Genomic DNA, 25,539 nt, shown 5'->3' with positions numbered 1-25,539 from the left:
CCCTTCCTTCCTTATACTCTTTAGGCTGGAGTCTCCTTTAAAGCAAAGAATTGGGAGGACAATCAAGTAACTAAACCATTTAAAACACCTGGTGTCAGGAAAACAAACTTTCTGCTTGTTCAGAAAAGAACTGGAAGGTGCAGGTCCCACTGTCCCTTCCAAATTGCCAAGGCTTGGATGGGGTGGGGTGCAAGGTGTGGCAACCACCCAAAACTGGGGACACACAAAAGTTACTCATGCAGGAAGTTTAAAATGCTGTGTGATTCCATTCTTTAATGCAAGTGTCCCTTTCTCTCACCGCAGTTTCCTATAATCCTAGTAGCTCTGCACCTCACGATCTCTAAGGGATTTATCCTCACAACATCCCTAATAAGTAGGAAAATACCCTTCTCTCCATTTTACAGATAGGAAACTGAGGTACACAGATAAATTAGTTGCCTAACGTCATACACAAAGTTTGTAGTAAAGCAAGGTACTGAACCTATGCCCCCAACACATAAGACTGAGCAGGACCAGAATGTGGGACCATGGGGGTTCCGGGCTACTGATCTGTTTTCTGCATTACCAATAAGGTGGCCAGAGATCCTGATTTTATAGGGACAGTCTTGATTTTTGGGTCTTTTTCTTATATAGGCTTCTATTACCCCCCACTCCGTCTCCATTTTTCACATTTGCTGTCTGGTCACCCTAACTGCCAGGGGAAGCTTAGGTTAGGTTTCTGCACGGGAGTACCCTCTGAAGTTAGACACTGCAGAACGTACCGCCCAGCAGTGCCTGAGTGGCAGATTTTATTTAGGGGACTCTGAGGATTGTTTGAACAGTTTCTGTTATTAAACCAGCCCCTGGGTGAGGGTATGGTTAGCCCCAAGCGAGTCTCTATTGCATGTTTAAGGGGCTTGCAAATGGGAGCTCACAGGGGCAGGATACCTGAAAAGCACCTCCTGGCCACAAAGGGTTGCTCAATAAGCAGCCACCCTGGTCCACCCCCTTTTCCTTACTGCTGCCCAAATCAACAGCACAGAAAGGTTCACATTTAAAATTAACAAGCCCAGTCCTCAGACATGCTCCGCAACTTATCTTGTAGCATGAGGGTAGTTGTGTGGGGTAAATGTACGGTGACCAGAGGGCAAGTGTTAAAAATCAGGATGGGGTAGGGGAGGGGGAATAGGTGCCTCTATTAGAAAAAGTCATCCAAATTGGGACAGTCCCTAAAAAATCGGGACATCTGGTCACCCTAGGCAAATGTACAGCTTGCCAGGAAATGGAATTTCCATTGCACCAGAAATTCTGACACTTGACATTTCTGTTTGTTCCAACCTGGGACCAAAACCACCGAACACAACCCCCAAAAGAACAACTTCCTATAGACTTGTAATTAAAAAAAAAATCAGTTTCATTTCGAGAAGGTAAGGGCATTCTAATCATAAAATATTTATTTGAGTGCAATATTACACCCCCTAAAAGTCAACATGAAATGAATCAAAAGGATAAAGTTGAAATAAAACATTTGTACTGTACTTTTTTTGAAATTAAACAGGTTGGTGTTCTTGAAAGGAGAAGGTCAGAACCATTTGTTTTGAATTGCTCCAAACGGTCACCCAAATCGCCACATTCCCGCACCAGGGCTCAGTTTTGATGAAATGACATTTTCTGACGGCAGCCGGTTCCGCTGGACGTTTTCTGACCAGCTCTAGTCAAATGCATTTTGGATCCTATGACTTCAGAACTAGGCAAACAGCAGGGATCTCCTTTGGATTGTTCTGCAGAGGCAGTGGAGGGCCCCCAGGGTATAAATCAGGGCTGTGACGCCATGTTTCAGAGGGGATGCTTCATTAGTTAGTCCCTGAACTATGGCCTAATATGTGTGTGCATTGACAATGATTTACAGGCTATGGGTGGTTGGCATGCGCACACACACACACACACACACACACACACACAAAATGGGAACCCAGCGACAGAGGGAACCCGGGCTTTGGTTCTATGCGGCCTTGCCCCTAGCACAGTCACTTAGGGATGTGCAACATGGCCAGATCACTTTACATTCACTTGTCACTGGTGTAAAAGACAACACAAGCGGGAGGCTGGTGGAGAATCAGGCCCAGGATGGTTTTGGGGTGAAAGTCATCCCAGTGCAGAGGATTTGTGAAAGACCCTTTGTATCCCATGAAGCCCCTTTTTAACCCTAGAATGTGGGGTCTAGGAGATATAGAACACCCTGAGCAGGGGTAAATTCCACCCTTGGTTTAAAAATGTTGAGCCTGATGCTGATCTCACACTTGTTCTGCACCCTTTTATTTATTTTACCATAGTGATTAGGAGTCCCAGCCATGGACCGGTACCCCATTGCGCTAGGTGTGATACAAACACAGAACAGGAAGATGGCCCCTGCTCCAAAGATCTAACTAGTGCCTTCAGTGAAGCTGCTCCTGATTTCTGCCAGCATCAGGCTCAAAAGGACCTGGCAATCCCCACTGTTTGGAAAGCAGTGAGTGCAATTTGCAAGCTACTGAAATCGAAATAACAAACTCTGATCAGAATCAACTCAACCCTGTTGAGGATTTCAGGCAGTTCCACAGACGTAACTATTTATTTAGCAAAGGCCCAAATCTTCTTTTTCAATACATTGGGGGAGCAGATAGAGAGGTGGTTCTCAGCCATCCTTGTGCTCCCTGAGCCAATTTGGACCCCAGCACAACTCAATGTACCTCCAGGGCTGCTCTAATTGGCATCAGGTGCGTTGGCCCTCGGGGGCTGTCCCTGCAGGCTGGGATCACTGAAACGGAAGGGTGCTCCTCTCCCCAGCTCTGTACTGAGGGCTGTGAGCGGGAGGTGATGTGGAACCAGCCATGCCAGCTCTCTCCCAACTGGGAACTCCAATGCCAGGCATATCATCCGTGGCTGGTTATTCTGGCTTCATGGGACCATTATTTTGGTAGGGAACTGCCCAGTTCCAGGCGGCACCCACTGTTTACACTGGGGAGCGTCACGCGTATCTGCAGGAAGAAGTCGGCCCATTATCATTGGGAAAGGATTTCAGTTCACCATTGAGAATGCAGACACAGCAATCCTTTCAATGTTAGTACTTCAGATGAAGAGACAGAGGATCAAGGCTTGTTCCATTTATACTGCTTCTAATCGGAATAACTCCATGGACTTCTCTGAAGAGAAATTCAGACTGTTGTGAGGAATAGCCCCAGTGAAGTGGTGCCTAATGGCTAGAGCACTGGTTGGGGACTTGAGACTCTGGCTTCTATTCCTGGCTCTGCCACTGGCCTGTCAGTGACCGTGGACAAATCGCTTCCTGCCCGTGCCTCAGTTTCCCCATCTGTAAAGTGGGGCTCACAATACTGATCTTTGTAAAGCTCTTTGTGATCTACTAATGAAAAACATCATATAAGAACTTGGTTGTGACCTGGCAAAGATTTGTGCTTATTCCCCCCCCCATCTGGGATAATGTCATTTTCCTTTGAGTGGTGGGCAGGGGGCGGAAAATGAGAGTCCCACCGGGGGAAAAATTGTCCAGTGTGAAAGTCAGAATGCTGGACAAACATTTCCCCCACCGAACCAACAGCCCTGTGAGACTATACACACAGCTAGTGTTGTGGTGTGACCCTGTTACCGGGCAACCTGTTGGACTAGGGCACCGTTGCTCATTGTCTGCGGTGTATGCATCAGACAGTGTTCCTAATTCCATGCCTACAGGCAGCCAGACATTGAACTGAAAAGGCAAATATAGGGAGGACAGAACTGAAAGTCAACTGTGAGCTACATACCAACTCTCCCCTCCCCCTTGGAGAGAAAAAATATTAAGTGGAAGACTGGGATTCTGTGAGTTGTGACACAGGCTAAGGGACAAGACAGAGTTATCAGAGCTGGCTGCAGCATGGCAATTCTGTCTGGCAGCAACATGTGAGCGTTCAACATTAGCTTCATGCCACCTTGGAAGGAAAACTGAACCTTTCCCTAGCTAATAGAATAGTCACGATATATAGGTTGGATCAAAATCTGAACTTTGCAATGCAGGAAGTTTCTCAGGGACCAGGGTTCTTTGGCCACTTCTGATGTGTGTGTGTGAAGATTCTCACACTCTGGTGAGTCAAAGCATTGTCTGGGCACACCCAGCTCTACTCAATTCAGAGCAAAGTGTTCCACCTCCCCCTTGAAACAGGCAAAGCAGAGACTTGAACATAGGTCTCCCATGACAGTACCCTCCCTCAGATGGGCCCATAGAGCCCTAGACCCAGGAAACCTTCCCAAAGAAAACTTCATCAAAACTGCACACCAGCAGGGTGCACACAGGCCGGTCGACGTGCAGTAGAACGTACACCCCTGCTGGTTCGGAAGCACCACACAGACTGGGTGACTTGCCCAAGGTCACACAAAGTTTGACACAGAGCTTCAACTCCCAGCGATGCCCCTTAATCACAAGACCATTGGCCCCTCTTTAAGCACCATTGACCGGTGTTTTATAAGGAGATTTTGCTTTGTAAAATGTAAGAGTGTCAGCATCTGATCCATCAGATGTGAATGGACAGGGGCCAGATTACGGACTAATTTTTACCACTCCAGCAATGAGAGAAGTAGCTGGACTTTATTCATTTTTGTGCATCGTCAACAGCATTGGGGATTGGTCCTGCTTTGAGCAGGGGGTTGGACTAGATGACCTCCTGAGGTCCCTTCCAACCCTCAAGTATCAGAGGGGTAGCCGTGTTAGTCTGGATCTGTAAAAGCAGCAAAGAATCCTGTGGCACCTTATAGACTAACAGACGTTTTGGAACATGAGCTTTCGTGGGTGAATACCCACTTCATCAGATGCATGTAGTGGAAATTCCAACCCTGACATTCTATGATTCTATGATTGTTTCATGTTAAAGACAATGTGGTTGCAATAAGGTTTACTTGGGGGTGGGGGAGAGAGGGGGGTGACTGGAGACAATGGGTTGTAACAGGGTTTATTTTGGTCTGCACTGCCTTTACTGGTGATGGTGAATGAGAAAGAAGGAACCATGCTTGACACAAAGCCCAGCTGAATTTGCCAAGCTGGAAGTTTTGTTTCTTAACTAACAAGACATGGTTTTATTTGTAAAAAGAGCATAGTTGATGGGTGGAGGAGAGAGGAGGGGATCACTGAAACAGGTACAGAGGAATTCCCAAATACGACTTTTAAAAAGTCACAATTCCAAATAAAACCCACATTTTAAAGGAACATTGTCAACTCCAACCTTTGTCTGAAACTTCTGCCTATAATTGTTCTGAATAACACCTACAATCAGTAGCAGTAGGCTTGGAAGAATTTGATTTTCTTATAATTTCAGTAGATAACATTGCCATTTATTTTTAAAATTATTTCAGTTTTCACAGTTGTGCAAAGTTATGGGTTTTAAGCAATTTTTCCCCAATTTTAATTCACTTGAAATTTTCAGTTATGGGGGTGACTGACAATTACTTAGTGACCATAGATGTTGGGATTCAAAAAGTTAAAGCTTTCTAATGGTTAAAGCACAAATTGTCATCATACGTTCAGATATATCAAGTAAATAACCTTAAAAATCACATTAATGAATTCAAGGATTTTTCTTACTTTGTTTATTTGTAAATTTCTATCATCACTGGAAATCTTTTCTCATAGTTTGTGCATACAGTGAAATCAATGTTTACTGATAAAAGTCTTATCTTTCCAAGCCTAAGTATAATGGAGAGACCATGGTTTAGTGGGTGCATTGGACAGCTTGTGTCTTCCCAGTTTCCCCCGTCTTTGCACCAGGGGAGAGAAAAATGGGATTGTAATACAATTTTCTTAATTTTTTTAAAAAACCCCAAAATGTCAGAAGATTCAGAGTCAGGCACAGTACCTAAATCTACATTAACTCATTATTTACAACAGCCTCCATTTCATCTTAGTATCCCCCTTGTAAGGGTGCATCTTCATTAGGATGCAGTTAAGTTCTTATCTCTATTTAACTAACAGGAGTTAAACATCCTAATAAACAGTAGGCAGTTTGCAGTTTTCACTTGAATTAAACGCTAAGAGAGTAAAGGGTTTAAACCTTATCTACTAATTCATATTAAGATTACAACCTGCCTTATCATCACTGGGATTTGAACTCAAACTAATAGCACCTCTTCCCCCGCTCTGCACCAGCCCCTCCCCCCAGTGAAGACAAAGGCTAAAAAATGTCTCCAGCTTTGTTGCTTCCACCCTTGATCCTTTGCTGTCAGCTCAAAACCATGTTCTTTTCCCGTCCTCTTGCAGGGAGAGTACTCGCTGCTTGACAACAGAGAAAGCTGGGGAGGCCAAGTTGTTAGCTTCCCTCTCCAACCCTGAGGACACATTCACTTCAAAGTTTGCCACCCGCCTTCTAAAATGCTAGAAGCACTTCCCAGCTAACAGAGTACTTGCAGCACAGGAACAAACACTACGTCTTCACAGAACGCTCTGAAGTGCCAATGCTAACTTTGTGTGTGCTGACATTCAGCCAAAGGGATCAGTGAACCATTGTGCCAGAGTGGACTTGAAGTGTGACTGTATGGAGACCCAAGTGTTTCAAGATTTCCTCTGAACATTTGTCATCCGGACTATTGTCCAAGACACGTTGTCAACCTTTCACTCGGTGGCAACGTCTGATGCCGCGGTGTTTCCTGGGTGTAGTTTGAGACGATGACCACTGGGCTGATAGGAGAGTCATTGAATATACCAAGTGGAGAGAAGTAAGAGGAAAGGGTTAAATTTAATTTTCCTGGCATAAGAGCTTCCCCAAATGGGATAATCGTCAGGTAAAAATCTTCAACCACACCTGGTGTGGGTTAAGAGTCCAAGTCCCATTTTCAGAAATGAACTTGGATGCAGAACTTCAGAAGGGATTAAGGCACCGAACTCTCACCGAGTCAGACACCTAAATACCTTTGAGAAACTGAGCCCTGGGCACTTAGAAGCCTTAATGGAATTTAAGTTTCTTTATGCCTATGTCACTTTTAAAAATAGGGCGTTGGTGCCAAAGTCACTTAGGTACAATTTTAACTATCTGATATCTCTTAGTTATAGAGCAAAGAAAGATCAAAATGAACAGAGACAAGTTTGGCTCACAACCATGGTGTCACCCTGGCTTTACTTCATTAGTGTCACTGGCTGTACTGATTGAGAGAACATCTTTTAGGAAGTCATCCAATCTTTATTTAAAGTAATGGAGCTGTTAAAATGGCTAATTAAGTGACTTCCCCAAGGTCACACTAAAAGTAAGTGGCATTTAGGATTAGCACTCAGGTCCCCTGACTCCCAGTCCCATATCCCACTGCTGGATCAAACTGCAGCACACTACTCAAAAGTTAAGGGACCTGTGTTTTGAGTCCTACCCCTTCTGACAACCGTAGACTCCAAACAGCAGCAACAAGAGGTACCGACTGACATATATGGCAATTTACTGCAGTATCTTTAGGGGATCTTATTTAATAGAATTTATTTTTGGAGTCCATTGTGTTAAATGCAAAGATTATGTAGTATTGGGGACCTACATGATCAAAGGCATAAACTGAACATTGTGGTAGATTAGAATGAACTCTTGGGACAACACCTGCAAAGTGAATTTCTTGGGAAAACCCAGCTCTTTGAAGCTATAGTCTGAGGGGACAATAACTGTCTGCTAATGGTCTGTTCTCAGGGTCCCAACACCAAAGATCCAAATGGCATAAAGAAATGACACTCAGATTCATGGGAGTGCTTGTTCTGAACGTAACAAGTGTTAGGAGCTTTTAATCTTCAAACCCTGCACAGTGAGTTTTCTGTGGACTGATCGCCTGCTGAAGCCCTGCCTGGAGTTGGGGTGATCTCTGGTAAGATCACTCGTATGCAGGTTCTGTTATTGTTTAATACATTTTCTCTGTAATGCTTTCACCTTAAAAATAAATGAACTTAGAAAAGGCAGTGTGATGACTTCCAATTGGGGGCAATTACACGGTTTATGGCTGCTGAGGAGAAAGCAAAGCAGGCCTGCTTAGGCAGTCTGACTTGCTGGGGAATTCACAGTATAGTCAGGGAACTGTGCACTCTAGAAAGACCCTGGTCAGAAGAGAGAGAGAGGCAGACACAGGTTTCAGCACAAGAGAGGTGATGGCTGAGGAGTTGGGAGCCTGGAGAGCCCTCCCTTGCCGGACCACAAAGGGGAAATACAAGTGTAGTTGCCCTGAACTGTTACACTGACAAAGACCTTGAATTCCTGAACCACTATGAAATCATGACCCTCTCCACAGCTAGTCAGGTACAAGTTGTTGGAATGAAGGTTCCAAGCCAACATGCAGACATTCATTTGGGTGGCATTAGATGGGCCCGTGGAGATAGAGCAGCTTGATCTTAGTTTGCATTTAGGAAAATGGTTTGCCATAGTCTGCGTGTAAATACATAAATAAGTTCTCCAGATGTTTCCACCATTTCAAAAAAAGTCTGATTTTTATCCTCTTCTTCTTACTGTCTCAATCACTTTCCCTGATCCCAGCTGTGAATTCAGTCTCACATGCTTTGCAGGCACAGAACATTATCTTAGTGGGTTTACTTGTTTAACAATGCAGGTAAATGATTAACCATTAAAGCAACACAGTTTGCTGACCCATTAACCAAATAGGAAGGACTTCTAGTTTGCTAGACAATGGGTTCAATACAAAAAAGGCACCCCAAGTTTTCCATCTGATGTCACTATATGTCCCAACCCATGCAATTGTTACATAAGAATCACACTGGTTGACCCGACTGTTAGCCAGTCAGATGCTGGTATGCATGGTTCCACACATTTTCCTAAATACTCCAGAGGATCAAAATCAGGCTGTGATTTAAAAAGTGGTGGAAACATCTGGAACATTTATATATAAATTGACTTTGTCACTGAAGTGGCTTTTGCTGGATTTATGTCCAATTTTCCTCTAGCTTATTAACAGCTGTCACCCAGTATACACCCCACGTTTACAGTCAGTCAATGACTGTGCAGTGTCATGGATATGAGGAAATGTTGCATTATTTGTTTAGTTATTGAGGCTGTACATGTACCATGTCAGAACTAAGCAATCTCAAAAGAGAGTCTACCCCTGCTCTTTTAAAGTCACTGGGAAAACTGCCACTGGGCCTTGTGTGGCCAAGTTAATCACTCCACTCCAAGGTAGGTCAATATTACTGAGCCAAATAGAAATTTATCAAAGCAGTTTTAGATGAAAAATACATTTTTGTAAAAACTGAAGTGTTTCCAAAGTGAGATGGACAATTTTGTCCAAACAAAAAAAAAGTGTTTTGGTGATGTCAAAGTGTCCTGGTTCAACAGTTTGATTTTTTGAAGATGGCTATGCACAGTGAAACTCACTGAGATGTTCATTTTTACGAAGGTCAGAGTCAAAACTGAAGATTTAAATTTTACTGAAGAGTCGTGTTTCGATTGACCCAACACGAATTTTTGGAATTTTGTTTAGTGAGAATTTTGAAGTGCTTTTCATTCTGCTTCAGGGTTAACACATTTTCAAAATCATAAATTTCTCACAAAACAGAATAGCCAATTCTTGCCCAATTCTGGTACCTAGCCAAGCTCTCCTGATCTAGGCCCTTTAAGATTTCTTCCTTTGCCATCCCTGTCAAACTTACTCCCAGTCAACCAACTGGTCTTGTCCCCTTGCTCTGTGCATACTCAATTATCTTGTGCTCATTACTATGACCTGCCATCTACCTCTGAGCCTCACATTGGAAACCATCGGTAACTAGAGTTGTCACCTCTGAAGATCGATTTATGACACCACCACATTGAAGTGTCTGACTCAAGGACCTTCCTTGAGTTCATCAAGTTCTCTAATGAAAGTCTGTGCCACGCTGGTCATTGTAATCATTGCAAGATGTATGTACAGAAAACACATGAAGAGTTGTGTGTATATCCACACACACACACTAAAGATTACGTGCTCTAGGTCTGTGAGTTAAGACAGATCCCCAAAAGATAATCTGCATACCTCTTGGCAGGCAGAGGGGAAGAGATGCTTATCTCATTCCAGCTGGTCATATGCCAATTGAACATTGTATGGTTTACAATGGACACCCATTTACTGTCTGAACCAAAGACTAATCAATAGATGAAAGGAGCTAGAGAAAAACAAACAAACAAAAAACAAAAAAAACCAGCAGGAGTTAATCCTATTTAGTGGTAAGAATGAACTTTTGAACTATACTTTGGGTACAGATCAACCCCTCATTATTCCTGAAGTCTGGGATGACAGGCTGCCAAAGGGCTTGATCTTATGAGACGGGGTCTCAATCAAACCAGTTCAAAATGCTGGGGAAAGTTTTCTCCCTAAGCCTGGGGCAGACAGGCGAATGCCGTGTTAGTTAAGTTTAGGGTCTAGAAAGCATGTTGTGATTTTGTTTTACATGTCATCTTTTGTTTCCATTGTCCTTACTCGCTAACTTGAATCTCTGTTCTTTGCTAAACTTATACCCATATCTTGGAAAGAATAATAAGGGCTGTGGGTTAAGCAAAGTGATGCTCCAGAGTTGAATCTTACAAACTGGGGTGTACTATTCCTTTGGCAGTAGCGGATCAAAGAGTTCTGAGAGCGTCCAGTGGAACAGGTGCTGGACCCTGCAGAGGGTTGCTTGGAGGTCTCAGGGGTTGGAGTGTGCCTATCGCTAACCTGTACAGAGAGACCAAAGCCTGCAGGGGCCTGGCAGGCAGCACTTGTGTTGCCAGAGTCCGGTGGCTTCAGGGAGCAGATCCACAGCAGGCATAGACAAGACTCCCTAATGCTAAGGGCAGGTGGTAGTGAGGTGCCTCACAATCCTGGGTACCCCTAGGACGTGTCACACTAGGTTGGTTCAACATGTCATGGCACCGTGCAATGACCAGCCAACATGACAGCAAGGCAACCCAACTGTGTTTCACGAGCCCCCCTGAAATTATGTTCGGCTGTGACTGTCCTGCACATGGGATGTGGGATCTTGAGAACATCTTGGTGGCCCTGATAATATTGGACCAGTGAGTAACCCTAGGTGGAACAATCAGACCCATCATTACAGTGTGCGATACTCAAAAGGTCTTACAGCCAGAGTGTCCAAAGTATTTAGGCACCTAGAGATGCAGATAAGCACTTTTGAAAATCTCACTAGGTGCCTACCTCTCATGGACTTAAAAAAAATCCCATCACCCACTGAAATCAGTAGGCATGAGGTGCTTTTGAAAATCTCACTTAAGCACCTAGAGACCTGTGAACACTTGGCCTTTAGAACATAATGTCTACTTTGGATGGATTGCTCAGCGCTGAGCAAGACCGAGCTACAAACTACCACACCTAGGAGCGTCTAAGCCTAATCTTTAGAACCCATGGAATAGTCCTCTCTACTATGACCTAATTTTTGGAGCTGGGAGTTTCAATGGCTCTGCATTGGCTTAACTGTTCTCCTGTTTTAGTCAATGGTAAGATTCCCTTTGACTTCAATAGAATCAGAGTTGGTCTCAAACTCTTAAGAGGTATTTAAAGACCAGACGCCCATTGAGATAGTGGATCTAACCGAAATCAGCTATAAGCTAGTGCTTCTCCACTGAGATTGGTAGTATTATTCCTGCTTACCATATACCAAGTTTTAGCTTAGCCTGGCATTATTATAATTTTGATTTATTACAACAGCACCTAGAGGCCTACACAGAGAATAGGGGCCTATTGGGCCACGTACTGTACAGATACATAGCAAGAGACAATCCTTCTCCTGAAGGACTTGCAATCTAAATAGGCAAGGCAGAAACAACATCTCATTTTACAGCCAGGAAACCAAGGCATAGGTGTGGCCAAGGTTAGAAGAACTTTGTAGCAGAACTGGGAATTGAAGCCAGGTCTCCCAAGCTGAAGACTTAACCCACAAGATCATGCCCCCTCCTCCCTCAAACTTGTTTACTGGCCCTTCCTCTGGGTTTGTATTTATTAGTATTCCAACCAGACAACTCCTTCCAAACATCTACAAATACACACAAACAGCCTCCGCAGATGGTTTTAGTGTTTTTGCTTTCAATGGGCTATCCTTTCCCTTCCCTCAAAGGATCATCTCTCTTTATTTTAGTAAGCCTTTTGACATGGTCCCACACGATAATCTCCTAAGCAAGCTAGGGAAGTGGAGTATACATGAAGTTACTATAAGGTGGATGTACAACTGGTTGAAAGATCATACTCAAGGAGTGGTTATCAACGGTTCACTAACAAAATGGGATGGTACCACGGGGGTCAATCCTGGATCCAGTACTCGTCAATGTTTTCATTAACGACTTAGATAATGGAGTGGAGAGCATGCTTATAATATTTAAGGATGACACCAAGCTGGGATGGGCTGGAAACATTTTGGAGGACAGCATTAGAATTCAAAACAACCTGGACAAATTGGAAAGTGGGTCTGAAATAAAAAAGATGAAATTTAATACAGACAAGTGCAAAGTATTTCACTTGAGAAGGAGAAAATGATCAACTGCCCAACTACAAAATGGGGACCAACTGTCTAGGTGATAGCACTGCTGAAGAGTTATAGTGGGAGTTATAGTGGATCACAAATTGATTATGAGTCAATGTGATGCAATTGCTGAAGAGGCTAATATTCTGGGGTGCATTAACAGGACTGTTGAATGCAAGACATGGGAGGCAACCATTGGAAATATTCAGCACAGGTGAAGCCTCAGTGCAGAACCGTGTCCAATGCTGGGTGCCACACTGTAGGAAAGGTGTGGACAGTCTGGAGGAGAGGAACAAAATTGGAGACAGTCCAGAGGAGAGTAACACAATTGGAGACAGTCCAGAGGACAGTAACAAAAATTATCACAGGTTTAGAAAACCTGACATCTGAGGAAAGACTAAAATAATTGACTATATTTAGTCTTGAGAAAAGAAGATTGAAGGGGGACTTGATAATAGCCTTCAGATATGTAAAGGGCTGTTATAGAAGATGGTGATCTGTTGTTTTCTACGTCCACTGAAGGTAGGACAAATAATGGGCTTGGTCTCCAGCAAGAAAGATTTCAGTTAGATATCAGGAAAATCTTAACTATAAAGGGTAATTAAGCTATGGAACAGGTTACCAAGAGAGGTTGCGGAATTCTCATCACTGGAGGTTTTTAAGAACAGGCTGGACAAACACCTGTCAGAGACGATCTAGGTTTACTTGGTCCTACCTCAGCACAGGGGCTGGACTAGATGACCTCTCAAGGTCCCTTCCAGCCCTACATTTCTGATTCTAAGCCTGCTGGCCTTTTTCCTAGGTTCATTTCATTGGCTGTTATTCCTTTGAGTCATCTCATTGCCACTGAATGTTTTCTTAATTTGTTTAATTTCAAAACTAGAGGAAGGCTGGAGACAGTCACTGAAATGGTAGCCCTGGAGTGAAGAGAAAAGGTCTCAGTCCCCTCCCTATGGCAGATACAGCACCCCCAGTGGCAGTGCCAGTTTCCTCCAGACTAGAGTTGGGGCTAAGAAAAATAAAGCCATGAAATATCTGGTATTTCATTGTCTCCATTCTGCTGGAATCAAAGTGCAACGCTCCCTCCTGCTCCAGCAACGCGTATTGAATTTTCAGAATTAAATGTTCCCCCTTTTTGCTATTGCATAAAGTGACCACCGCTCAGGGCCCTCTCTCCTGCTCCTTCCCATTCTGTAACTTCTCAAAGGTTCTTTAACTTTGTGACTGTGCTGCTTTGCCACTTTTCCAGAGTTAGGGAAGCTTTGAAGAATTACAGAGTGGGAAAAAAAGGGATATAAACAACACTTTTAGGCAGTATCTACTCCACAGCATTCAGCATCAGGAAAGGCAAAGAGGGAGGGGGAAAAAAGGTTTCCCAGTTCTCAAAAAGCTGAATAGTTTCAATTCAAACCAAAACAAAAGTTCTTATTTTGTTTCATTTCAAGATTTCCCTTTAACAGGGCCAGCTACCCCATCTGGCTAAAGGCTAACCACGGCTTTAAGTTTCTCCTCCGTCAGCCCAGACCCGCTGCTGGCCTCCTATTCTGGTTTGGGTGGAGAAATAACTAGGCCCTCTGGCTAAGTCATCAAAAGAAAACCTCAAAATAGACATGGAACACAAAAGTCTTCCACCCCAATCTCAAACTGGCCCCAGCCCCCAAGGGTATGTGTTCTCATGTCAGTCCTGCTTGGGCTTCGCTGAGGTGCTTCTTACATGCAGTCAAGCTGTGATGCTCAAGGCTTTTAACCTGGAGTCATTCTTGACTCTCCGAGTTCACCACATGATTCTCCTACACTTCAAAGGCCCAATTTAATGGCATGATCTGCCCGTCATGTGACATTGCTCATTTTCTCCTGGGGAGGTGAGCTAAGTGTGTCACAGGTACGGCTGGTCCCATTTCTCTTTCAAGGGCCAACCACTCTGTCAGGTTCTCATTGAGAATTACAACTTCCTTTCTCCAATTTTTGGTTGAAAAATTTCAACCAACTCCACACTCCAGACTGATCCACACATGCCTCAAACCTCATCTGAAAAGCCCATCTGTAGGGATGAGAGGTTAACGTGGCTTTGTGCTCAATCATTCTTTGGCCTCTCTATTTAGACTGCCAGTAGTAGAGGGGGTTTGTGGTATGGATGCCTGCCCCATGAGCAGGGCTGGCTCTACTGTTTTTGCCGCCCCAAACAGCGAGCCAAATTGCTGCCGCGGACGGTGGGGGCAGTCCGTGTGCCATTAGGGCAGCTGAACATAGAAGCTGGAGCCGAATTGCCGCAGCGGCAATTTGGCTCACTGCTTGGGGGCAAAAACACACGGACTGCCGCCCCTTGCAGATTGCTGCCCCAAGCACCGGCTTGGAATGCTGGTGCCTGGAGCCAGCCCTGCCCATGAGAGCTAGTCTCAGACCAAGACATTTAATGTAAGATACCTAAAACACCCCAAACTGTCAGTCAGTTTTGGTCTCTACCAATTTGAGCCGATCTATTCATATCCCCTTAACACAGCCAATGTCTGAGTTGCCTCCAATTTGCTAGCCTGTTTTTACACACTTACAGTGGATTTCCAAGATCAGAATCTGGCCCCTAGTCTTCTCTGCTTGTTGCAAGTTTCTTCATTGACTTTGATCCATCAGGTTCAAGAATACAGGGTTCTTTTTAAATGCATCTTGCTCATTTAGGATAAAACCTTATCTCATTGAAATCAGCAGAACCCAACCATGGACTGCAGTGAGACCTTGATTGGACTGTTAGTGCCAAATTCCTGGTATGCCCGTTTGCTACGACTCCTATGCCCATGAGAGGTGCTAGGTTACTAGCCCTAGAGACTGAAGTATTTTTCTTACCTATCAAACAGAAGCAGCACAAGCTTCCTGCATGCTGGGGCATCTCTCAACCCGTTGTAATGAGACCCCCATGCTGGGTGATAGAGTGGATCAGATTTTGTGCAGAGGCTGCTGTCTGCATTAGGGCACTGGACTGAAACCAGCCATTTATTTCACACAGGAGCCAGCGAATGATAGTAACTGCCAGACCCTGCTGATTTAGGCTAGATTTGAATTACGGACCTAGAGGCAAATTGGCTCTGCCAATCCCCCGAGCCACCCATCCTGGGTATAGTCCAATATGTCCATGTGGGTAGGCTGCCTTTACTTCCCTCCAAGAGGCACTCATCCCTAGCCCCCTGAGCAGTTCTCTGGGGCTCTCTTCCACTCTGATTTACCTTTTGATCTGGCACAGCTGTGCATAGACAGTGAAGCTAGTGAGCCCCTGGACTTATTCACCAGGGAATTCCCCAACAAGCTGAGACTTGCAGGTATCCAAGAAGCCAGAGATTCAAGCCAGCTGTAGCGGCAATGCACTTTCACTTTGTGCCACCTATTGCAAAGCTGCTGAAAGTGCATGGTCCATATTGTCAGACATACCTAGGGAGATGGTGGAATCTCCTTCCTTAGAGGTTTTTAAGGCCCGGCTTGCCAAAGCCCTGGCTGAGATGATTTAGTTGAGGATAGGTCCTGCTTTGAGCAGGGGGTTGGACTAGATACCTCCTGAGGTCCCTTCCAACCTTGATATTCTATGATCCGATGGAAGCAATTCATGCCTTGAGACTTGAGAGTGTCATTCGATGCTTGAAGTCATACTGCATCAATTTCAGGTCGCTCAGCTGCCTACACAACACTCATAGTCTGTCACAGAGTGACTGGCCCCTTTAAGGGGAGATGGGACCCGCAGCACCTGGGCCATAATTAGCTACTTCCCAGCCTGAGGGGTGAGACTAAGGAGGGTCAGGAGACGGATGAATGGACATCTAGGCCTTATAAAAGGCCTGAGTGTGAGCTCAGTTTGCAGTTGGAAGAATAGGCAGATAAATGAAGCAGCCTGGGGTTCTAGGTGCTATACTGAAGCTAGGATGGAGACAAGGCATGGAGGCTAGAAAGGGGTTGGGAATAGGGCCCTGAGGATAGGCTAAGGAGAAGCCCTGAAGGGCAGCAGGAACTTGTTCTTTGGTGGGGACTTTTTAGTTGAGTTTTAAGGTACTCTGGAAGAGGTTGTGTTTGGTGAGAGTTGGTTGGAGAGCTAGGCCAGATCTTCAGCACGTACTGGAGGGTGGAGAGTTGAGGAGACCTACCTTAGGGAGGGAAAGTGAGGTAGATAGCACTAGCAGTCCTGTGCTTGGCTATCAGGGGGTGCTATGAAGCACCTATGACATCTACCTAATGAAGTAATCAGGCAGCTGAGGTCATGTAGGCTGTATATTTCTATGAATTTAATTACTTTGCTGTATCCTGTAGTTAGAATGCAACATAGGGAATAAAAAGACATCTCGGTTTCATTCCAGCTCTGCAATATTGGGCAAGTCGCTTTTCTTAGTGCTTTAGTTTCCCAATCTATAAAAAGACATACAGATACATCTCAGATGTGAGGATTAAAAAGGGCCAGAAGCTGCCCTTTTCTCCCTTGACCCACAGAGCCATGCTGTGTGGTGTATGGAAAAGTTAAAATTACAAGCTCCCTCTTCAAGAGTGTAAGGGGTTTCCTAGTCCTGTTTGAAGGCTAGGAGGCTTTGCAGAGAAATGTGGAATCTGGGGCTTCAGCAGTGTGAGCTGAGTTGGGTCTCTCTGTTTTGGGGGAGCAGCCTGCTTTGTCTGGTTTGAGGTTCTTGATTCTAAAATCCCAAGTGTTATGTTGCTACTTCTTTTTGATTTCATCTAACTTCTGTTATGCTGTGAATATGACATGACTCACTGAGTTCTTTCCTATGGGGGGTCATTGCACCCAGCACATGATGGGGATGGAGAAGACCAGGAACGAAACAAGAGGGTCTTTGCTTTAATGGACCTCTGCTCAAGGAGCCATTCATTTTGGCTCACAAAGAGGTTGCTGCATCCCTAAGGCAGCAATAATGGCTATGGAGCAACTCGGCCACCATCCCATAGGGGTGAGGACAGGAATCTTTTCCCCATAACCTCTGTGGAAGCACCAAGATTATGCCCGGAGCCTGTAAATTACAGGCTGAGGTCAGGGATGAGGCCCTTGAATGAAGGGTTTCTATATAAAGTGATGTCATTGGCCCATCTTACCATCTAGAAAGCTGGGCAGACATCCCTAGAGACTTGCAATGGGGATTTGTTATGCAATGAAATGTGCTTAACAATGCAAGGGGAAAAACAGTGCCCAGTAATACTCAATGCATGTGAAAGTCAGAGCTTGCGTTGTACATCTTGCTGTAGATCACCAATCCCCTTGCAAATGGCTGCTGCCTCCTGACATGACTGTCTGGTTTTTAAAGCAGAAGACAGAGTCCATAGGTAATACAAGGGCCCATTAATCTGGACGGAATTGCTAATAAGCCAAAGGTAACTCTCTGCTTAGTGAGCCATGTGGTATTCTCGGTGGATCAGGCACAGAATGACCATTACAGCTGCCAGCAAGCAAAAGGAAATCTTTAGCTCAAGATATAGATGCTTCTGCTCTTCGTTCATGAAGGCCTGAGCTCAGCCCTCACCGCCAATGGAAAACTAGGTGCACGACAACACCCCACTGTTCGCTTGAAGTGTTGCTGTTTCAACCTCCAGTCAAGCGTCCTCTGTCCAGTGCACGTAGGTAACCCCACTGCTATTGATGTTCAGTGCACCCCTTTGTGCCTGAGGCACAGGCAATGCAGCTGTTGCATGTGGTAGCTAGAAACTTGACCCTTTACGCTAAGCGGTGGCAGCTTGTGTTGTCCCTCTGGAGATGCTGAGCTCAATCCCCAGAGAGGATGGTTGCTGTAGGTAGGGTGACCAGATCACGACAGTAAATATCGGGACACATTGGGGTGCCATCAGCCCTGCCCACAGTCAACCCTCGCTCCTCCCAGGCTCCGCCTCCACTCTGCCCCAGGTCCTGTCCCCTCCCCTCCCGCTCCTTGCCACCGCGCCCTTCCTCATCCCCCGGCCTGCTGCTGGCTTGCTGCATCCCTCCTCAGTCCCCCACCCACCGCTCACCTCTTCACCCCCCCACCCGCCACTCACCCCTACAGCGCTGCTGGGTGGGTGCTCGCCCACCCCCTTCCTCTGCATTGCCCTCGCCCCGTCCCCATTCCACCCCATTTCCCCAAGTCCCCGCACCTGTCCTGCCTCTTCTCCGCGTCTTCCCCTGAGCCACATCCCCGCTCCTCCCCCTCCTTCCTGGAAAGCGCTAAGCACCACCAAACAGCTGTTAGGTGGTGGAAAGCGCTGGAGAGGGGGAGGATTGGGGACGCTGCGCGTCGGGGGGAGAGGGGAGAGGAGGCGGCGAGGAGGAGGGAACTTGGCTGCAATTTTTCCCCATGGATGATCCAGCACCAGAGCATCCACGGGATCAGCGCCTCCCTCCTGTTCGCCTCCTTACCTGAATATCGGGACAAATGGCATCCAGATCGTACATTGATTGGGACGTGGGACAAAGGGTTAAATATCGGGACGGTCCCGATTCTATCGGGACATCTGGTCATCCTAGCCGTAGGCACCACCTACACTAAGCCCCAAGGTGCTGGATGTCTAATTATTCCTTAAAGTTGCCATTGTGACACCTGCCCTCTTGGCTGACTCACTGGGGACATCCAGACCTAGAAGCGTGAGCTGCTTGAGCGTGAGAGCCCTGTCTGGGGCTGTAAGAGACTCATCCTCCATGGATTAGCACAGGAGGAGACGTGTAACACACAGCAGTGGTTTACAGCAGGTCCTAGAAGTGCAGGTTAGTGTTAATACAAACATGAATTACTGCCTGTCTAGTTCCTATTAGAACTCTTTTCACCCTGGTCACCAAACACACAGCTGGCGGAAGCTTCCAGTCACCAGCAACCATAGGCTGGGATAGAACTGGGGATTTCCCTAAATATTCTCTTCCCTATTTTCCCTTTGCTTTGACTGGATTAAAAAACCCACCTGGGAAGCAGGGAGACTAAAAAAGATTTGGGGGCCATGGTAGATAATCAGCTGAACGTGAGATCCCAGTGTGATGCTGTGTCCAAAAGAGCTAATGTGATTCTTGGATGCATCACCAGGGGAACCTTGAGAGGTTGTGTTACTTCTGTATTTGGCACTGGTGTGATCTCAGCTGGCATACTGTGTCCAGTTCTGGTGCCCACAATTCAAGAAAAAGGTTGATACATTGGAAAGAGTTCAGAGAAGAGCCACAAGAATGATTAAAGGACTAGAAAATGCCTTAAAGTGACAGACTCCAGGAGCTCAAGCCTTTTAATTTAACAAAAGAAAAAGTTATTGGGTGATGTAATTCATCTGTTCAATATTTGTTCCCTATGTGGGGATGCTTATAATGGTGCCTTCAATCTAGAAGTAAAAACTAGACAAGTTCAGACTGGAAATACTCACTCAAAAATGTATGCCTAACCATTGGAACAATTTACCAAGGGCTGTGGTGGATTCTCAAGGACTGGCAACTTTTCAGTCAAGATCCAATAACTTGCTAAGACATATTGTCTAGTTCAAACACATTAATTCAGGGAAGTCCTGTGGCCTGTGTTATGCAGACTAGATGGTCACAGTCGTCCCTTTTGGATTGATAAGAAATGAATATTCAGATCTGGTGTTCTGGACTTAAATGCTACAAATCAAAAGCCCAGAATAGCAGATCTGGCTTGATAATAAATTAATATTCAGAAGCGATCACTGTAACCATCTAGTCTGACCTCTGGTATAACACAGGCCACCGCCACCACCCAGCACCAGCAGGCTGAACCCTCACATCAAAATTAGACCAAACTATTACAGCCAAAAGGGTACTAGACTGTTAGGTACCACAGTCAGAGATCAGAAGGGACTGAGGTGCCTCAGTGCCTGAGGAATTGATTAAGTGAGATTCTCCTTGTGACAGAGGAACTGGTGGCAGAGATTGGATCCAGAACAGAGCTTCCACAAAGCTCAGGTGAACTGGGATAAGGGTTTGTTCTGGGCCCATTTCTCCCTCTGGGCCTCATGGTGGCTGCAGCCAGAGGACAGATGAAGATCGAGGTGCACGAGAAGCTCAGGGAGTTATTAGAACCTCTGGAGCGCCCTGGCATGCCTCGGGGCTGTGGTATGCATGAATGGCTCTCCCTTGGCAGCACCTAAGCCCAAGAGAGCATTAGTGGGGCATCATCATTGTACCCAAAGGGAAGGGGTGGTGCAGAGGCTGGTTTGTAGAAGAATGGGAGGGGACCAGTTCTTGCATATCCATGGAGCGGGCAGGTATGATCTGTCCCTCTGATATCATAATCGTGATTGGCACACAGTCAATGGACTACAGTGACTAGGACCCACGCAATTCACACACCCAGAGCTAGATTCTCAGGCACCAGCACAGGACTGGTGCATCCGAGACATTTGTATGTTTCACGCCCATTTAAAACAAGCCTACTGAAGAGCAGCTCGATTAGCCCGGAAGGGATGAAGAGAAACACATGACCGAAATTGCCCTCTCTCTGAGAGCGAAGAGTTTTCAGTAGCCTTGGAAAATACTCGACACGTATTCAGTGGGTGGGCTTGATAGTGTGACAGCAAAAATATTTTCCCTCAGTTTGTTTCTGGCTCTTTTGCAGCCAACCAGAAGCCAGATCTCTTGGCTGGATCCGGTACACCTTAGTATGTGTAGGACAGGGCTGCCAGCTAAGCCAGATGACTTGAGTAGAAGCAGTGGATTTGGGAAGGTAGTTTGCTACAAGCATTTCACCTTAATTTGGTTGCTTTTAAACAGTGTCAGAGGAAGAGCTGCCCAGAGCTCCTTGAAAGACATCCCAAGGCTCCTTCTTCCAGCTTTGAAGTTTGAAGCAGGGTGTGTGTGGGGGGAAGTGAACTAGGGAGGGGCAGTTTCCCCCTTGTTCAAATAAATGCACCTGTTTAACATGCAGAGCATGGAAGGAAGGGGAGATCCTGCAATGAAGTGGTTGCCACCCCAAGCCCTGACTGAGAGTGCTTTCTAAAAAAGGTGCATAATAATGAATAATAACAGATACACAAAATCCGCTCTCGCTTCTCAGGGCAGATGTACACATGTACAATCTATACAATCCCAGCATGACACACATTCCATTCTCCCTCACTCCCCCACATACATATATAAATCACGCCTGGTCTATAGACGGTAAATCAAGTACTGCTACCTGCCCTCTCTCACGACACAAGTACAAGAGGACGTCCGGTGAAAGTGCGGTAAGAAAATAAGAACTGATTAAAAAAAAAAGTGTGTTTCTTTGTTTTACATGGTGCATAATTAACCAGGGGAACTCACCACACTGTGAAATTACTGTGGCAGAGACCTCAGAAGAATTCAATGAAGGACTAGATGTTTCTAGGACAAATGAAAGCTTCCACAACTCTACTAGATTGGATCAAAAATCATGGCATAATGCAGCTAACTTACCAGCAATATGAAGGAACTTCTCCTGTGGGTGGAGGTGGCAAAGTTGCTACTCTGACTGGCTGTGGAACGTTGCCTCGGTTTCCCCCACCTTCTTTTGACCTACTCCAACCGTAAGAGTGTCCTGGCCATCCAACCAGACCACTTTACAGTGTCCAGCCCCTTCTAGGGTCATAGAGTCCTTTGTCAAAGTCCAGCAGAAACATACACAAACCAAACCTTCGGTCTGGCTGAGCTCAGAAGCCAGTCAGCTCAGGGCAGGTTTGCGTAGATTGCTGCTACTGCATTTCCTCCTCTGTGGTTTGATCGATCCCAGGAGCTGCACACTCCTCCTCTTACTCAAGCTTTCCAGCTGGCTCTAACTTATCAGACAGGCTTCCAGATCACCCCTGGAGGAGCATCTCTGGCCTTTCCCCCCCCTTCTCCCTGACAGTTTCCTTTCAGGTTGCTTTCTAGAAAGAGGGCACTTCTCCCTTCTCCTTCCCAGGTCCTTTCCTCACTGGGCCTCACGCAGCTGGGCTTTATTTCTAATTCGCCCCCACCCTCTGCTCACTCTATCCCCCCTCCCTCCGTCGCTCACTATCCCCTACTCTCACTTGCTCATTTTCACTAGGTTGGGGTGGGGGTTGGAAGCAGGAGGGGTTGAAGGCTCTGGGTGGAGGTGAGGGCTCTGGGGTGGGGCTGAGCATGAGGGGTTTGGAGTGCAGGAGGGGGCTCAGGCCAAGGGGTTCAGAGTGCAGGAGGGGGCTCAGGGCTGGGGCAGGGTTGGGTGTGGAAGGGGGTGTGGGGTCTGGACTGGGGGGGTGGTCCGAGGGATTCAGAGTGTGGGGGTGTGAGGGCTCCGGCTCAGGGTGCAGGCTCTGGTGTGTGGTCAGGGATGAGGGGCTTGGAGTGCAGGAGGGGACTCCAGACTGGAGGGGTTTGGAGTGTGGGAGGGGGTGAGGGCTCTGGCTGGGGGCATGAGCTCTGGGGTGGGGCTGTGGTGAGGGCTTTGGAGTGCAGGAGGGCGCTTTGAGCTGGGATGAGGTTGGAGTGTGGCACTTACCTCAGGCAGCTCTCAGGAAGCAGCTGGCATGTCCCTCCAGCTCCGTGTGCTACCCTGCCCACAGGCACTGCCCCGCAGCTCCCATTGGCATGGTTCCCAGCCAATGGGAGCTGCAGAGCTGGCGCTAGGGCCGGGGACAGCACATGGAGCCCCTGTGGCCACCCCTCTGCCGAGGAGTTGAATGTGCTGGATGCTTCTGGGAGCTGGGTAGGGAGCCTGCACCCCACTGCGCTGCCAACTGGACTTTTCATGGCCTGGTCAGCAGTACTGACCGGAGTCACCAGGGTTCCTTTTCGACCAGGTATTCCAGTCGAAAACCAGACACCTGGCAACCCTATTTCCAGTTAGGCCTGGCCCACCTTCCAGGTGCACCCAGACTGGTGAATTGGCCTCTCAGGCCCATATTAACCACATCACTGCAGGTTATTCCATTATGGGGTTCCTTGCTCCTCAGTCTGAAGTATCTGGTGCTGCCCACTGTTCGAGATGGGATAACGGACTAGCTGGACCATGTATCTCACCCTGTCTGGCAATTTAATTTCTTTTGGCTTTTTGTTTTTAAATTTATTTATTGCTCTACCTCCTCGCTTCCCACCCCCCCGCCTTGCACTCATTTTTCCACTTCTCTTTTCGTTTCCTTTGTGGGGCCCTGCCATGTCCTTCACTTAGCTTGTTTCATACGTTTTCAAGGTCAATGACCCCTGCCTTGGCCATGCTATCAATAACAGATATACAGGTAAGGTGGGTGACCTTAAGATAGAGGTACAGGTTGCCGGGGCAACTGTCACTCTTGTGGGTGAGTTAAGCAATGGGCATCCTTAGAGACTTTCCTGTAAATATGTGTTTTATTTTTATTGGGCTGGAACAGAAAACACATTAAGGCCCCAGCCCAACACAATGTTTAGCTACCTGCTTCACCCCATTGAAATCAGTAGCATTTCTTACTTGCTTAAATACTTGGCTGGATTGGAACCTCCAAGGCCCCCGGAGGCTTTCTAGAATGAACAAAACATTATTTCCTCAAGTCACCGAACATGACAAAGCTAATCAGGACCCAATCTTGCTATGAGGCTAATCACAGTTGTAAGCATTCTGGGCTAGATTTTGAAAGGTATTAAGGTGCCTAACTCCCATGGGAGTTAACTCCTTATGTCTAATAAGGGTTGTTTGAAGGTTTGGGCCCATAGAAAGTGCTAATTAAGATCCCCGTCCCGGAATGACTTGTGCACCTATTTAACTTTAAAGACAGGAGCTGTCTCGCTGACTTCACTGGGATTACCCAGGTACTTAAACATAAGAACATAAGAATGACCCTACTGGGTCAGACCAAAGGTCCATCTAGCCCAGTATCCTGTCTTCTGACAGTGGCCAATGCCAAGTGCCCCAGAGAGAATGAACAGAACAGGTCATCACCAAGTGAGCCATCCCCTGTCGCCCAGGAACGGATCACTTGGTGATGACCTGTTCTGTTCATTTCCTCTGGAGCATGAGTTAAGCATGAGCATAAGTTTCCGGAAGATCAGGGCCCAAACCAATAAAAGACCTGATCTGAGCTCATCCAAGGGAATAGGGGTCTCGGCAACGGGCTTTGGATCAGCTCACTGTTGTCCATCACAGTCAAAGGACTAGGGTAACCAGACAGCAAGTGTGAAAAATCGAGACGGGGGTAATAGGAGCCTATATAAGAAAAAGACCCAAAAATTGGGACCATCCCTATAAAATCAGGACATCTGGTCACCCTACAAAGGACAGACTCCTGTTGACTTCTGTGAAGGGCTGGTTCCAGATTTCTCCCGCTCCAAATGGCGAATTAAAAAAAAAAAAAACTGATTGAGCTGCCGCCGAAGTGCTGCCGAAGGAGAAGAGGGGGAGTGAAGGGCCTACAGCCGAAGTGCTGCCGAAGAAGAAGAGGGGGAATGAAGGGCCTGCCGCCGAAGTGCTGCCGAAGAAGAGGGGGAGTGAAGGGCCCGTCGCCGAAGTGCTGCCAAGGAAGAAGAGGGAGACTGAAGGGCCTGCCACCAAAGTGCTGCCGAAGAAGAGGGGGAATGAAGAGCCCGTCGCCGAAGTGCTGCCGAAGAAGAGGGGGAGTGAAGGGCCCATCGCCGAAGTGCTGCCGAAGAAGAAGAGGGGGAGTGAAGGGCCTGCAGCCAAAGTGCTGCCGAAGAAGAAGAGGGGGAGTGAAGGGCCTGCCCCCGAAGTGCTGCTGAAGAAGAGGGGGAGTGAAATGCCCGTCGCTGAAGTGCTGCCGAAGAAGAAGAGAGGGAGTGAAGGGCCCGCCCCCGAAGTGCTGCAGAAGAAGAAGAGGGGGAGTGAAAGGCCTGCAGCCGAAGTGCTGCCGAAGAAGAGGGGGAGTGAAGGGCCTGCAGCCGAAGTGCTGCCGAAGAAGAAGAGGGGGAGTGAAGGGCCCGCCCCCGCAGTGCTGCAGAAGAAGAAGAGGGGGAGTGAAGGGCCTACAGCCGAAGTGCTGCCGAAGAAGAAGAGGGGGAATGAAGGGTCTGCCGCCGAAGTGCTGCCGAAGAAGAGGGGGAGTGAAGGACCTGTCGCCGAAGTGCTGCTGAAGAAGAAGAGGGGGAGTGAAGGGCCCGCCCCCGAAGTGCTGCAGAAGAAGAAGAGGGGGAGTGAAGGGCCCGTCGCCGAAGTGCTGCAGAAGAAGAAGAGGGGGAGTGAAGGGCC

General features: G+C 46.8%; 1 protein-coding gene across 1 annotated transcript in view; it reads right to left on the bottom strand.

The window, feature by feature from the left end:
- The window catches only part of WNT3A (Wnt family member 3A), a 179,187-nt gene extending 157,330 nt beyond the window's left edge, over positions 1-21,857 (bottom strand). The window contains exon 1 of the mRNA XM_050942753.1: positions 21,825-21,857. The gene's annotated coding sequence lies outside the window, so the exon portion shown is untranslated. The remainder of the gene's footprint in view (positions 1-21,824) is intronic.
- Between the last annotated feature and the right edge of the window lie 3,682 nt (positions 21,858-25,539).

Source organism: Gopherus flavomarginatus, chromosome 2 (assembly GCF_025201925.1).
Source record: "Gopherus flavomarginatus isolate rGopFla2 chromosome 2, rGopFla2.mat.asm, whole genome shotgun sequence".
Lineage (NCBI taxonomy): Eukaryota > Metazoa > Chordata > Testudines > Testudinidae > Gopherus > Gopherus flavomarginatus.
Note: the sequence above shows the minus strand (reverse complement) of the source record. Positions and strands in the feature narration are given on the sequence as shown.